The sequence below is a fragment of the Clupea harengus genome, chromosome 12 (genome assembly GCF_900700415.2).
Source record: "Clupea harengus chromosome 12, Ch_v2.0.2, whole genome shotgun sequence".
Taxonomy (NCBI): Eukaryota; Metazoa; Chordata; class Actinopteri; order Clupeiformes; family Clupeidae; genus Clupea; species Clupea harengus.
The window spans coordinates 8021781-8038120 of NC_045163.1; the positions used below are offsets into that span (position 1 = coordinate 8021781).

The 16340-nt window shown below is 43.7% G+C and overlaps 1 protein-coding gene across 4 annotated transcripts in view; it reads right to left on the reverse strand.

Annotated features, from left to right (window-relative positions):
- Positions 1-16340, reverse strand: part of LOC105890040 (nucleus accumbens-associated protein 2) — a 31552-nt gene that overhangs the window by 11390 nt on the left and 3822 nt on the right. Inside the window, exon 1 of one of the 4 annotated variants that reach the window (XM_031577368.1) lies at positions 11297-11397. The exons of the other annotated variants lie outside the window; for them this stretch is intronic. The gene's annotated coding sequence lies outside the window, so the exon portion shown is untranslated. Of the gene's footprint in view, positions 1-11296; positions 11398-16340 lie in introns of those variants that run through there. 4 annotated transcript variants of the gene reach the window in all.

A 16340-nucleotide genomic window follows, 5' to 3' on the forward strand; every position in this document is an offset into this window, starting at 1 on the left:
GCAGTAAAGAAGCTGCCGACATTGAAAAAACAAGACATCAGACACCCTTTTGAGCAAGTGTGTCTTAATTTGTAAGCATATAGTCGCAGTTTGGTTCAGGTTCGTCTGTGTGCGCACGTCAGTCTGTCTGGCTTTCTTTCAGTCTCGGAGTTGAAGGCCATTCTCTCTTCATGAGTCAGTTCTCCTGTTAGAAGTCTACATATGACTGCGACTGCAAGCCTTCTGCCTCCCTGCTGTCTCCCTGCTGTCTCCCTGCTGTCTCCCTGCTGTCTCTCTGCTGTCTCTCTGCTGTCTCCCTGCTGTCTGTGATGTCTCTCTGCTGTCTGTGATGTCTCCCTGCTGTCTCCCTGCTGTCTCCCTGCTGTCTCTCTGCTGTCTCTCTGCTGTCTCCCTGCTGTCTCCCTGCTGTCTCCCTGCTGTCTGTGATGTCTCTCTGCTGTCTGTGATGTCTCTCTGCTGTCTCCCTGCTGTCTCTCTGATGTCTCTCTGCTGTCTCCCTGCTGTCTCTCTGCTGTCTGTGATGTCTCTCTGCTGTCTGTGATGTCTCCCTGCTGTCTCCCTGCTGTCTCCCTGCTGTCTCCCTGCTGTCTCCCTGCTGTCTCTCTGCTGTCTCCCTGCTGTCTCCCTGCTGTCTCCCTGCTGTCTGTGATGTCTCTCTGCTGTCTGTGATGTCTCCCTGCTGTCTCCCTGCTGTCTCCCTGCTGTCTCTCTGCTGTCTCCCTGCTGTCTCCCTGCTGTCTCCCTGCTGTCTCCCTGCTGTCTGTGATGTCTCTCTGCTGTCTGTGATGCGTCTGTGATGTCTCTCTGCTGCCTGTGATGTTTCTGTTGTCTCTACTGTCAATTCAGTTCAAGTGAGCTTTATTGGCATTACATTTGTTTGCATTGCCAAAGCAGAACATTTAAACACATGGTTGTGTCTGTTGTCTCTCTGTTGTCTCTTTCTTATTTCTGTTGTCTCTCTCTGACAATTTGGGAAAACAACTCACTGAATCTCACATACACAAATCTGTAAAAGTATACTGCAAGTGCACAGAGTAAGCTCAAACAACTCAACAAGAGCTGAATTAGTCCCACTACTAATTACAATTAAAAAAAAAGACCCATCAAATACCACCATTTAAAGTCCAGTGGCCCAAACTAATTATATCAAGCTTTTTGGTGCCAAGAGCAGAACATAGAAAAGAGAGCCTTCAGCCTGCTGATTCTAAAGCTCAGTTCTGCTACGGGTGAAAAAGTGCCCCAGGAAAGCTCTCAGACCATCTGACCAAAACCAATGATTAAAAAGCAATAAGAAAATGATATCACTCGTGGGAAAAATGGCACCAAATGCCAACGCAAATTAGAAATGTACCTGATTTCAGATAGAGAATACAATATAGCAGAATATGTATTTACTATAAAAGGCCCCAGGATGAGGAAGACACTCAGTAAGACTCATTAGCCACACACTGGCCATTGAAAAAGGTCGCCACACACAAACATGGCTACCAAGGGAAGGAAGGATATACTCCTTCTGAACATAAGAAGTAGAAACAGAGAAACATTCCCTATAGCATTGTAATAGGAATAAAACAATTTGTTCAATTTTCTTCCCTAAATGTGAAAAAATAATCCCAAATTTTATGAAACTACATAAAACTGAAACGTATATTAGGAGAACAACCAGAGCTAATTCGAACAGCATCACAGCATGTCACAGCCTGCCATAAGTTAAGGGACATATTGATATTTTGTATTGTTTTACTTTATTCTTTTATGATTATATATATGCATGTATGTGTGTATGTATGTATGTATGTATGTATGCATCTATCTATCTATCTATCTATCTATCTATCTATCTATCTATCATTCTACTGTATTGTATTGTATGTATATTGCATTGTATCTATTATCTCTATACTGTCTCTCTCTCTTTCTGTTGTCTAGAGACGACTCCACACACACCTGTGGCACTGTGTGCGCGTGTATGTGTGTGTGTGTGTGTGTGTGTGAGAGAGCGAGAGAGACAGAAAGTGAGCATATGTGTGTGTGAGAGGCGAGTGTATGTATCTGTGGGTTTTGAGTGTGTTTTGTAGGTGTGTGTTTGCAGTCGTTAAGTAAATCTCTTTTCTTCCCCACCTGTGTCTAAAGACAACAAAATGCAAACTGAGACAAATAGGTCTGTCAAAAGTTCACGCCAAGGCTATAAAATCATATATGCACATATGGGTGTGTGTATGACTGAGTTGGCATGGTTCTGTGTGTGGTGTGCTTTGTGAATGTGTGTTTTTGTGGTTTTGTATATGAGTGTGTGTGTGTGTGTGTGTGTGTGTGTGTGTATGTGTGTTTGGGAGTAAAATGGAAGTATTTTGCATGCCTTCCACAGAAGTGTGCTTTGCTTAAAAAAATGCTGGCTTGGCAGCAGACAATGGCCAACCCGTTCAGACGCTACCTGTGTGGCACACACACTCTCTCACACACACACACACACACACACACACACACACACATACAGTACATGCATTCACTTTCACACACACACACACACACACACACACACACACACACACACGTCCTCGTCTGCTGCATGCCTGAGCACCTGGAACGGAGTTCTGTAGCCTCAGGATACTTTGCCTCGTCCACTGCCTAAAACAGCCCGCTGCCTCTGTCACTTGCTTTCTTTCTCTTTAGCTCTCTCTATTTCTCTCTCACTCCCTTTCTTTATCTGTCTATTTTTCATCTCTCTTTCTCTTTGTCTTTCTTTCTCTCTTCTGAATCACTCTCTCTTTTCTCTGTCTCTCACTCTCACTCTCTCTCTCTCCCTCTCTCCCTCTTGCTCCATACCACTCTCCTAAGGCTTCTGTCTCTCTGCCAATTAATGCACAGCGCTGCATTGCAGTGCCAGGGAAGGGAGAGGCAAGCCCAAGCCGGGTGCAGAGGCTACAGACATGCATGTACGTGTCAGGCTGGAGGCCGACAATATGTCAAGTCAGGCGAATAGCTAATACTAGCCCCCCCCCCCCTGTACACACACACACACAGACACGCAGACAGACACGTACGGTCACACGCATACACAGACACGTACGGTCACACGCATACACAAACAAACTCATAGTCGTACACACTCATACACCAGACATTCAGACACATATGCACACATTCATAGATACACACATACATGCAAACTAACACACACATATGTACAGATATACCCACACTCATAAATAGATGCCCACAAACACAAACATGTATAAACACACACACACACACACACAGACACACACATTAAATATAGACTTTGCACATCTTTGATAACGAATTAGAAATGATAAAGAAATGAACTTGATGAACCTGAGAACCCAGATCTAAAAGCTCGGCTGGTTTAACACAGGGGGGAAAAAAAAACCTCCCCCAGCCAGCCACTGAAGGAGTGCTTGGCACAGGCAGGCATATTTCACATGCATGATGAGAAAGTCTACATTTAGAACATCTGGGCCACTGCTCTTCACCGTGTTTCTGATAGCATGTAGCAGTAGGTAAATAAAAAGTTTGGTGCAAAGTTTAAGGAAGTGACTTTAAAGAGAGTGACTTTTAGAAAAGGAATGAAGAGATTCTGGGCTCTGATTTAACCTGATCACAAAGCATCCGGGAGCATGCTAATAATCTGGTGCCATTGGATTCCAACATGAAGCATCCCATCTTTATGAATATTCAGACACTGCAGTTGTTCTCATGTCTGTGCGTGCGTGCGTGCGTGTGTGTGTGTGCGCACCCGTGTGTGTGCGGGTGCCTGCTTGCAGACACAACAGATTCCGACCACGTTGAGACGACACGGCTCCCTGGCAACAGTCCTACCAATTGCGACGTTGGGCGCGCCTCTTAGCGTCTGAGCTCAGCAAGGGACAGAGGAACGCTCAGGGATGCACAGGAGAATGAGAGAGAAGCGGAGGAGTGGAGGAGAGGAGAGGAGGAGAGGAGGGGAGAGGGATGAAGAGCTCCCGTAGGAGAAGACTCATCTACACCCACATACAGTACCCAAGCATCTCTCTCTACCTCTCTCTATACCTCTCTCTCTACCTCTCTCTCTCCCTCTCTCTCTCCCTCTCCACTCTCATCCATTCTGATGCGCTGTATCCACCGACCTTGAGTGAAGCCGGCGACACGTGAAGGGGTAGCAGGATGTGAAGAAGGAGCCCTTTCTTGCTGTGATTATTTTCATTTTCATTCTCCCTCTGTCTGTGCCGTCTTTTGGGGCTGGCTCTGGGAGCCACAGGAGGCTTTGGCATGCAGGCCCTGGCACTGAAGCAGTGGGGCCGAGACGAGACGAGACGAGACGATGGATTCTTTTCTCAACTCTCACAGAAACACTTTCTCACTGTGCCTGCGCCACAGAATGCCTTAACAACAAGAAATCAATCTTAAAGCCACGCTGTGTGAACTGACATGTACAAGCAGCGTCTGTTTAACTGACACTCACAAGCTAACTGATAGTTTGTAAAATGGCTTCCCAGTCATATCAGATGCAAGAAATCTCTATGAGGACCATTAAAGGGCATAGCTTGAGAGACAGTTGAGGGTGAACTTGTGTTCCATATCAGATTAGTGATATCAACCAAACCAAAATGAAGACTCAAAAATAACACCCACACAACCGACAGCTCATAACATCACACATTCACAACAAGTGTTTCTTTCCTGTCCAAATGTTTAAAATATGTCTGGTGCCTCTCACATCAGGGTTGTGATAACTCATCTAAATATCAACCAAGAGCCAAAAAGGTATAGAAATGATGAGTACCTCAATAATTGTACTATACGGCAGTATTTCTGAGTATGGTTTAGAGTATAGGATATGAATTAAGAGCCGTTTGTAACTGGAGAAGCCTGTGGAGCAGTCTGGGCCCCTCAGCAGTGGTACTAACTCACTGACAGCACTAATGGACTCTTGGTTACGAACACGCAGGGATGTAAACAAACACAGCAGCGGCCATGTCAGCCCTCCGGTAAGGAAGCAGGGAGGCCAGGCCTGGCCAGGGACTCAGGCAGGGGAACCACACAGCACACACACACACACACACACACACACACACAAGAGAGCAGGAGAACCATTCACACACACACACACACACACACACACACACACACACACACACACACACACACACACACACACGAGAGCATGAGAACCATACACACACACACACATGCATACAAACACACAAGAGAGCAGCAGAACTATACACACACACACACACACACACACACACAACAGAGAGAGAGGAGAGAAGGAAATCCACACAGTACAACACACACACACACACACACGAGAGCAGGAGAACCATAAACACACACACAGACAGAGAAGATAGCCACACACACACACACACACACACACACACACACACACACATTCATAGAGTACTGTTCAACAGAGAGAGAGAGAGAGAAAGAGAGAGAGAGAGAGAGAGAGAGAGAGAGAGAGAGAGGAGAGCAGGAGAGCAGGAGAGCCACACACACACACACACACACACACGCACGCACACACAGAAACAGAGGTCCACTGTTAGAGATCCACACAACACAGAGTACAAAGAGACCAGAAAGGCCAGTCCAGGTCTGCTAAAGATCCACAAAAGCAAAAAAAAAAAAAAAAGAGAGTGAGGAGATAGCTGGAAATTCACCCAGGACAGAAACAGGCACTGACAGGCAAACTCATCCATACAGGGTACCTGTACAAGCTGCCATTCATCAAATAAACATAATATGACAAAGCAATCATTTAATATTCCAAGATAGTGAAAGCAATCATCTCATGGAAATCCCTATTCCGAACCAAAGTTCCCAGAATGTCTTTTCTAAGCATGGACCAGTCTTTAAATGAGCCAATCTATATATCTAAGTTAAATGGGAAATATTTATGCTGTATACTATAAATTAACATCATTCAGCCTTCATCCAATTCTGAGACAGACACTCACAGAAATAGCCACTATAAAACTTTAGGTTCAGACAGGTCTTTACAAATGCAAAGCTGCACCAGCTATGGCATGCAGAAACACCAGCCACTACTCTGCAATGCACTGAGGATGCTGCATATTTGACTAACGGCTAAAAACTATTTCTGAGCTGATGGTGGACAGGAACACCGTTTCATGGCTCTGTGCATCTGATGAAAGGTGACAGTTTATGTCTCCAGTTTCACAAAATCATCACCACCACAACTCCATCCTCTCTCGGCCCAGAGCACAGAGAATGAGAGCAGGCAGGATGAATGGCTAGGGGACACTGTGCAGGAGGAGTGTGTGTACACTTTGGGGCCTTTACAGAAGGATTCCCAGTATGGAGAAAAGATTCCTCTTAAACTTCAGGAATAAAAACACACAAAACCACAGAAAGACAGAAAGGGGAGGGGGCAAATGTGTGTGTGTGTGTGTGCGTGCGTACGTGCGTACGTGCGTGCGACTGTGTGTGTGTGTGCACTATGAGAGGCTGCAGGCCACATCATACTCTAGAAGGTAAAAGGACTCTCTAAATCAATCCACAGGAGAAAACTGCAGTGTTCCTCTGCCATTGAGTCACAGCTTTAAGGACATGCTGCCCTGATTCTTTATGACTCAGCAGAGGAGACAAAGAGAGAGAGAGAGAGAGAGAGAGAGAGAGCGAGAGAGAGAGAGAGAGAGAGAGAGAGATAGGCAGATAGTAAGGGAGGGATAGAGAAAGGAAGAGAATGAGAGAGAAAGAAAGGTAGACTGAGAGAAAGAAAGATAGAACACAGACGCAGATATGTAGAGAGTACAAATTAGGCCTCCCACCTCCCCCTCCCCTCTTCATCTCTCTCTCTCTCCATCTCTCCCTCTCTCCCTCACTCATGCAAGGCAGTCATAGCTGCAGCGAGTGCAACATTCTTCAGCCTTGCAAGAGGCGGCCAACTGGCCGTTCTGTGAACACTACCCCTGGCTGTACATGTAAGAGGACCTCCTGCCTCAAGTTCCCCTTTCCAATAAGCAGAGTGGGCCAGTGTAAAGTCACAGCTCCTGGAAACACCGGCCCTTTTGCCCAGACGAGCGGACAACAATTCCCCAGGGCACTTGGGTATGGATCTGACTAAACTTTAATGCTTGCTGGAGAATCTACACATAGATTTATGGGTTAAGCACAAGCGCGCGCGCACACACACACACACACACACACACACTCACACTCACACACGACCCCTCCATATAGGAGTACATGGTAAACACGAGATCATAGCAACATGCCGCTTGAGTTCTATTGTGTCTCTGGTCTTATTTTGGGTATTTTGGGACCTCATTTTCAGACCCCCAGATTATGTCAACAGAGAAGCCAACGTTCAACCTTCAAACAAAGGTCAAACGTACACAGCCCGCTCACACAGCTCCCCTTTTAAATGTATGTCATAATGTTCGATATCAATAATCAAACAAATGAATAAAAAGTTGGGATATGAAATGAAAAGGTGTGGTGGACAACACTAAAAGACAAAGCTAATATAGATGATTATGCAATCAGACTGACGCTCTAAAAGGTGAACTGAGTTAATCTTGGCTAACCATGTCATACCATCCGGCGGTTCGTCAACAGCGCCTGCCATAAAGGCCACACTCATGTCACAAAGGGCACCAGCAGTTCATGTCAGCTCAGGACAGTGCCTATCAGATGACTAGCAGCCCTGACATGTGTGGCTATTTCTGTTAGCGTGCTGCGCTAGCAGCCGTGTGGGGATAGCATAGCAGCCGCTAGCTAGCTCAGTGCTTCAGGAACCTCATATACAAAGCCTTACGTAGAATTCATAGTAAAACGTAGCAAACATACAAAGCTGCAAAATTCAGATGTATGAAATCGTGCACACGCAAGATTCCACACACCTTTTCTTTATGCATCCCAAACTACTGTAGCATACATGCACGAGCACCACACTCCTATGGGGCGCCGTTTGTAAAATGTCGCACGTTCTAAAACCCTGCTCAGTTTTGGTACATTTAGCATTATCATATGGGGAAAAAAGCACAACAATATTCAAATGTCACTTTTTCAAACATTTAGAGAGATATTCATGTAAGGATAATGTTTGGCAGTAACACAAAGTTGTTGAATAATATAAATGTTTTATCTAAATGTAAATGTTAAATATAAATGTTAATGTTAAATGTAAATGTTAAATGTAAATGTAAATGTAAATGTTAAATATAAACGTAAATGTTCAATGTTATATATAAATGTTAAATATAAGTGTTAAATGTAAATGTTAAATGCTAAATGTAAATGTTAAATGTTCAGTCTACATGTCAGATTTCAAGACTGAACCTTACAATATTTACGGTAATTGGCTTTCATAGTTTTCACGTCACGTCAGAATTACCAGCTTGCGGGCAAGAAATACACTCCACAGCTGTCTACCACTGGAATTTATACAGGAACTGACCATCTTTCATTCAAGATTATTTAATATATCCGCTTTAAAATTGTCTGACATAGGTAGTAAAATGCCAGACAGTTGTTGCTCGGTTGGCTGTTCAGATCGGCGAGGAGACAAGCCCGGCTGTTTCCAGCTGATTGTAGACGTCTTCTGGGTCAACTTTTCTCAGGCAGGCAGTAAAGTAGCCTTCTTTTTGGAGCTTGCAATAAAAGCAGTAACCCTGTTTTGGTCGGCTCATTTATCAGAATAACTACCTAAAACGGGAATAGATCAAGAAATAAAGTCAAGAAACAAAGCATCAACAAGATTAAAATTGGATTACCCGGTTTCTGCTCTGAGATTGCGACAAGTACCTAAGCAAGTAGGCTAGGCTACTGTATTTTGTCATCCAACTGGTAATACTACAATGCCAGTAGAAAATACTTGGGAAGATAATTTCAGTTGTCATTCGCCAGACCAGGTGGTTGTACTTGTGTTAACCAGGAAATTGTGTCAAATGATAAAGAACAGTGTTGGGTAGGCTAAAGGCTGCTAGCTAACAGCATGTAGCTCGCTAGCTGGTAGCTAGCTATTACATGGCAATCATCTTTGCTCTGATAATGAAGATGTTTATTAGTTTTCACCTTCCAGACGACATCCTTATGAACCCATCCCCTTCAGAAAATTAAATTACTATCTGTGCTTTTGGTAGGCTTTCAGTTTTTGAGGTGTGTAGGGGGACGGATTTTCTATTAGATAGATGTAAATATCTCCAAACTGGAGCTCAGGCAGGGACTTCTACGACGTTATAGAAATACAAATATCAGCGGGTGCAGTAAAGGGATCACAGGTTCCCAAAATGTATTTTTTTCTAGATATCTCTGTCTGGCTATTGTGGTATGATCTGTGTTTGATGGCGATCGTAATTGAGTAGGCTGCACTGCTCGACGATGTCCACTGTTGGTCGACATCTTCGCTTTTGCCCGCAAGGTATTCCTTGTAGTGTGACTGAAAGCTATGAATTACTGTAAATATTGTAATGTTCTGTCGTCAAGTCTGACATGTAGACTGAACATTTACATTTACATTTAACATTTACATTTACATTTAACATTTACATTTAGCATTTGATATTTGTATTTACATTTAACATTTACATTTAACACTTATATTTAACATTTATATATAACATCGAACATTTACGTTTATATTTAACATTTACATTTAACATTTACATTTATATTTAACATTTACATTTAACATTTAACATTAACATTTAGATGAAAGATTTATATTATTTAACAACTTTGTGTTACTGCCAAAAATTATCCTTGGAAAAGTTATCGCATGAATTTACATGAATTTATCTCTAAATGCTTGAAAAGGTGACATTTGAATATTGTCATGCTTTTTTTTCCATATGATAATGCTAAATGCACCAAAACTGAGCAGGATTTTCGAACGTGCAACATTTTACAAACAGCGCCCCATACACTCCACCCTCTCTCCTCCCTCAATTACATTCATTTTAATATGCTAATAAATATAAATAGGCCAAGCCTACCCCTACCCCCATGTTCAGATTGAAATAAACAGGCAAAAGCAGGCAGCAAATTAACCAACAATGAAATTTCAGCAAATGTAAGGTTAATGTGCTCTTATCCGATATAAATGCAAGAAAACTAGTTTTGTTTGGCAATTCGTCATCTGGCTTTACTAACAAAACAAAACAGTTTGAGAGGCAGAGTGTGGCAGTAGCTAAAAATGGGGTCAGAGAGTCGCATGAAATAATCGTCGGTCAGTCTGGGAGTTGATGAGGGCGTTTAGCAGCCATGTCACCGGATGACCACGGTGTCTTAATGGGCAGTTGAACAAAATAAATAAATCAAAATTACTGCACGCATATATTAAAACATTCTGCCATCCAATTAATTGTGTCCCAAAAAGCCCCCCATCATGCACCACCATGTCACAGGATAAATGAATCACGAGTTGATCCATGCCACCTTGACACTATATGGGCCACGGTTCTGCTTAAGGTTTCTTCCTGATTAACAGGGAGTTTTTTCCTGTGCTTGCTCTAAGGGGGTTCAGGTCCTGGGCTCTGTAAAGCGCCTCGAGACAATTTGATTGTTTTGGTGCTATATAAATAAAAATTGAATTGAATTGAATCGAATCGAATTATATTAGTCAGTCGCATTTCTGCACCACAGATAATTTGCACATTGAAGGAATAAACAAATTGACAAAGTCAAATTCCACCTCTGATGATGTCCTTATGTGTGTGCACGCAATCGCTCCACTTACATTGCCGAAAATGGATCTCGCTGCAACTTGTGCTTTAAATGTTAGCCTGGTCAGCCACATCATATCGGACCTTTATACAGCTGGCTGACATATGGATGATCCCGTTCCATCCTAACTAGTCTGCCAGTTTCCTCTGGAATGCCCCTGTTGTCAACAAGCCCAGTGTGTTAAGCGCTTCTAAGGGAACAGGCAAATGTGTGACTCCTCAGAGCATCGCACTCTAAAGCCAAACCCAATTCAACACAGACTTAAGAGGATAACTTTAGGAAATCTGAAAAGGCTGATAAGCCAGTCATCATCATGGAACACAAAATCAGCACTATCTGTCTCTAAATACACATTCTCTTTTTACCGCAATTCTGTCATTGGCAAAATCCTCTAATAAGGCTGTGGTTATTTCTACGTGTCAATACTGTGTAAACACTTTTGAGGAATAACAGTTTTCACCTGTGGGCTAACCGCCTCGTAATCAAACACGTTATGTTAGTAGTGCACTGCATAGCCTCTAAGCGTCACCAACTCGTTAAAACCATTAGAGATATGCACATGCCAGAAATGAAGTTGGCATGGAAGAACGCGTATTCTTACATTCATTTCACTGAACGTTTAGTACACGAGGCCCCAGGACCGCTCGCTATCGTCATCACAGTCTCCTATCCTGCCACAGACACTGCGGCTCCTCCTGAGGGCTATGGATATATCACATGGGGATAATTAGGTGGCACCGTTTTTGATCTGGTGGCCATTGTGACGCAGTATGATGGTAGCTGGAGGGCTTTATTGTGGGGGCTCAACCTATAGAGAGAGAGGGATAGAGAAAAAAAAGAGAGAGGGAGGGGGATTCCATATTTCCACTAGCTCTGAGTTGACCTAGGTTTCTGGTTGGTTTTTATTACACAGATTCCCGACCAAACACGCACGTCCATCACGTGCCTATGCTCTGGTCCTGGTTGTTAACACCCGCTTTACATGCAAGCTGTTTTGACCCAATGCACTCTTTTGCATACTGCATTTGGTCACTGTGCATGAGCCTTCTCACTGATATGGGCCTCCTTACAGAGGGGGCCCCTTTACTGTCTATGGGCATCCTTACTGATGGGGCCCCTTACTGTCTATGGGCATACTGCTGTGGATCTTTCACTCGGATTATTTTGGATACATATGGTAGTAAGTACATCCACTGGTAGTAAATCAGTTCCAGCACTCCTACTACTACTGCATGCTTGCACACTGATTGGATTAAGCGCTTTTCAATCATCCAGCCAAACTAGTATGTTCCTGTGATCCACACAAGGGATCTTGCCTAAGAGGGTGTGAACAGAGTGAGCAGAAATGCACCCTGGGATGTGGGACACAGAGAAGTCCCCTCGTGGGACGGCAAGTTCTAGTGTAGCTATTCTGATGAATTTCTGACATTTCCTCCAGTGCATTCTGAAGTAGTTGACTGTAAGGTGAGGCTGCATCATCTTCTGTTGCTAGTACTAGTCTCACCAACCACATGGGTAAGAGTCCCAGTGATCACACACTGATGAAATGTGTAGCCTAATCCCCCTGTACAGTAAGTTGCTTTGCACAGATGCATTACTGGCATAAACTGATAAATAAGATCGGTGATAACTTTCTTGACATGCCTGTGATGTCAATCTAAGGCCTATCTTTAAAGGTAATGCATGTTCATTTAAAAATAGTTATTATACTTTTGATATTGTAATGTTATTTATCTTATTAATTTGATTTATATTTTATAGAAAATGTATTTTGATATTTTATTATAAAAATATGATTTTTATTTTGTAAGTATGTTGTGTGATAATGCTATGTAAAAGTAGCATACACCTGACTAATTCCCTGAATCTCTCTCTGCATGTGAAACAGTATCCCCGGCTGCAAGGTCACAGCGCCCACAGACAGTATGGGTCAAGCGGGTCTTATTGTGTGTGTGTGTGAAGGAACCTGGAGTGTTGAGCTCCATCAGTGTCACCCTGCGGCACCACTGGTGGGGTTTGGTGAGACAACAGCTCTGACTGAACCAGTTCCAGCTCCAGCTGCTTTGGTGGAGCTGGGTGATCATGGCTTTGGGTCGGCATAGTGCAAGAGTCACTAAACAGTAAGAGAGAAAGCAGAGAGAGTGAGTGAGTGAGTGAGAGTGTGGTAAAGGGAAAGAGAGAGATTATGGGTGAAAGAGAGAGAGACAGTGGGAGAGACAGACTGAGAGAAACAAAAGCAGTAAAAAATCGAAAGAATGAAAAGAAGATAGAGAGAGGGAGAGAGAGGCAAAGAAAAAAAAAGAATGAGAGGGGCGAGGAAAAAAAGCGTGAGCAAAAGAAAGTTTCAGAGACAGCGATGTGTACGGCCGCTTGAGATTCCAGGTTTTTTCCACTGTGCTGGAGCCCTCCAGAGAGCTCTGTGAGAGGGAACATGCACAGCACATACAGCACTGCGCTGCCACAGCAGAGACCCAGTGAGACAGACAGAGACAGACAGAGAGAGAGAGCGATAGAGAGAGAGAGGGAGACAGACACAGAGAGACAGACAGAGAGAGAGACAGACAGACAGACAGACAGACATACAAAGAGAGAGAGAGTGAAACATACTGCAGCAGGGCTTTCCCCATACAGGGCAGCACATACTCATTCCCAAGCAGGGCTAAGCCCATCCTCCACTGATCTGCAACGTAAATCAGTCTCTCTCTCTCTCTCTCTCTCTCTTTCCCTTTGCCTCTCTCTCTCTCTCTCTCTCTCTATCCCTATCCCTCTCTCTCTCCCTCTCCCTCACCCTCTTTCTCTCTCTTTCTCTTTCCCTTTCCCTTTGCCTCTCTCTCTCTCTCTCTCTCTCTCTCCCTCTCCCTCTCCCTCTCCCTCTCCCTCTTCCTCTCTTTCTCTCTCAGACTTTCATCTCCTTGGTTTGCTTGGGACTGAGAACAGATTGTTATGCTGCCAGGGAAAATTAGCAGACATCGTGCAATAGTGGCAAAGACTAAACCTGCATTAAATCCTCACAGGGTAGAATGTGAAAAGATCAGTAGTGAGACTTTTCACACAGATAACGAGCACTCTGTCTGCAGAGGACTACAACATTTACACACCCTACAAACAAACGCATATGACAGTCATCGCCAGGCTAAATGTGACCATGAGGAGAGGACAATGTGGGCCTGCTTGCTAGATAGATAAATGGAGAGAAAGAAAGAGAGAGACCGCTAGTGTCATATACTAAATTGAGAAATAAAGAGAGAGAGAGAGATCTGTAGTCTTCTATACTACATAGATATATAGATAGAAAGAGAGAGAGCTAGAGTGGTAGTGTTATATACTACACACATATATATATAGAGAGAAAGATAGATAGATAGATAGATAGATAGATAGATAGATAGATATAGAGAGAGAGAGAGAGAGAGAGAGAGAGAGGTAGTGTTATATACCACATAAATATTTATATAGAGCGAGAGCGAGATAGATATATAGAGAGAGAGATAGAGAGAGAGAGAAGGAGGTAGTGTCATATACTACATAGATAGATAAAGAGAGAGAGAGTGGTAGTGTTATATACTACATAAATAGAGAGATTTGTAATGTTTTATTAACTACGTAGATAGCTAGAGAGATACAGCAGTGGTGTCATATACTCAGGCCTAAGGGATGAGAGCTGACTGCAGCAAAGTAATTGAGCGATCTTCATTTACAGACGTGCTCTGTTAAAACACACGGTGTCCAGAAGAGGATTAGGGCTCAACTGTCCCGTGGAGAAAGCACTCAATCTCCGCCAAAACAATCCTTCCACAGATGCCCCGTACTTACACAGCCTAACACACACCGCTTTGCTCTTCTGGTCGTTTCACAGCAGGTAAAAGCCTGACAATGCCTCTTTATACTGTGACATTCTCTGTTGAGCTAGCCACAAGATTAAAGTTATGTCTGCTTTTCTTAACTGACATTTTTCTAAACTCTATCATGATTTCCTCCTCCTGGATGGAGAGGGGTTTGGGGGTTTTCTGGGTTTGCAGCAGAGAAACCACCTTGTGACAAAAGCAGCGATGACTTATGCTCATTCACCGCAGGCAGTAGCTCCAGCCTTTTATTGGCTTGTCTGAGTCTGTGTGCTCATTCATACTTAAAAAGTCAGAACAGAAATGTGCACATGCTCGCAAGTACAAGCCAGCCCACATACACACAGTCACACTCACACGCAGACACGCACAAACATGCACAAACACAGGCACACACACACACACTCACACATATACACACAGGCACACACACACACACACACTCACACATATACACACAGACACACTCACACACGCACACACAAACTGGCGTGACATCCATACCATGTGATCATGCCAGGCGCGATGCCAAAGGGCAGCCATGTCACTTACCAGAAATCTCACAAAGAGAGAGAGGGGAGGGGAGGGGAGGGGGAGCAGAGAAGAAAAAGCCTTTTAATTTTGCAAGAGCTCATTGTCAAATCACCCTACATACACAGAAAAAAAAAAAAACTCATGAAATGCTCACAGTAACTGTCCGTCAAATGCTAGCTACAGCTTAGGGAGAGGGCACATCTTATGAACAAAATTGTATGATTCTTTTTAGCTCACTGTTCACCGTCTGCCTTCTTGAGATAATGCTAAATGCTAAAAGATCATGCTAAATTGGATAGTTCTAGTTGCTCATCTTTCTATCTCCTTGTCTCATTTGTCTGTGTGTGATGTATATTGAATGCTCTGCTGAATCTGTGTGTGTGTGTGTGAATGTGCGTGTGTGTGTGTGCAGTCAAATGTGAACTGTGTATTGCTCAGTTCCATGCGGTGCTTTTAATTCTTCCAGGTAGCTGGAGAACTGGAATGATAATTCACTCTCTCGGAGGGAGTGCTCTGTATATGGTAAAATATGACAAACAACACACTGTTGACCCAACGAGGAGGAGGAGGAAAGAGAGAGAGAGAAAAAAAAAAAACTTGATCTAAAAATGTCAGCTGTATATAATAAACATGCCGGCCCACAAACAACACAGGGATACACAGTATATACAGCATGGCGTCCCTGTGGCGATACTATACACACAGGCACAGTGCGTGTCATAGATGACTTAGTCTTTACTGACTTAGCCCGGAGAAAAACAACATGCCCAACACTCTCTCTTCACACCCTCAAATGCAAGCTTCCCCTTTAGAGAGAGGTTTGTGAGATATATAAATATACATGCTACATGCTAGTCACATGTCCTGACAGGGTTGGAGAGTTGAAACCTGAGGAACATGCTTTGGACGTGGATACCATACATATGACTGTAAACACACTCCTAAACAGGAAGAAGCACATTAGGAGAAGGCAGCAAGGAAGTATACAGCAGTTCCTACGCAACCAGACAAAAAGAAAAAAAAAGAAAACCTAAACTTCAGCCCAGCTATCATGGGTAATGTGTCTTGACTTTGTGGATGTTTTGGCGTGTTATCTGTAAGCCCATCGAGTCAGATGGCACACAAGGATGAGAGAGGGGGAAGTGTGTGTGTGTGTGTGTGTGTGATGGAGCTGCAGAGTGTACCATGCACACTGGCCTCCGCTTTGCCTCATTTGCTCTCTGGCCTGTCGCGGGCACAGGGCATATGAATGGAGTCCTGGACGCACAC